At 41.0% G+C, this 456-nt stretch overlaps 1 protein-coding gene across 1 annotated transcript in view; it reads right to left on the bottom strand.

The window, feature by feature from the left end:
* Window positions 1-456, bottom strand: part of DIS3L2 (DIS3 mitotic control homolog (S. cerevisiae)-like 2) — a 429,536-nt gene that overhangs the window by 383,327 nt on the left and 45,753 nt on the right. The gene's annotated exons all lie outside the window — the stretch shown is intronic.

Below are 456 nucleotides of genomic sequence, written 5' to 3'. Positions count from 1 at the left end.
TTGCTCAAGGTAATACAGAAATGGCTACAATCATACATTGACAGAGAACTTCCAGAGGTTCAAGCTGGATTCAGAAGAGGCCGGGGAACAAGAGAGATCATTGCTGATGTCTGGTGGATCTTGGCTGAAAGCAGAGAATATCAGAAAGATGTTTACCTATGCTTTATTGACTACACAAAGGCTTTCGATAGTGTGGATCATGGACAACATTGCGAAGTATGGACAACATTGCGAAGTAAGAGTATTCCAGAACACTTCATTGTACTTCTGAGAAATCTGTACCTAGACCAAGAAGCAGTTGTTCGAACTGAGCATTGGAACACTGAATGTTTTAAAATTGGGAAGATGTGCGACAAGGTTGTGTTCTCTCACCATACTTATTCAATCTGTATGCTGAGCAAATAATCCGAGAAGCTAGGTTCTATGAAGAAAAATGTGGCGTCAGGATTGGAGGAA

Source organism: Chrysochloris asiatica, unplaced genomic scaffold (assembly GCF_000296735.1).
Source record: "Chrysochloris asiatica unplaced genomic scaffold, ChrAsi1.0 scaffold00096, whole genome shotgun sequence".
In the NCBI taxonomy this organism is placed as follows: Eukaryota; Metazoa; Chordata; class Mammalia; order Afrosoricida; family Chrysochloridae; genus Chrysochloris; species Chrysochloris asiatica.
Note: the sequence above shows the minus strand (reverse complement) of the source record. Positions and strands in the feature narration are given on the sequence as shown.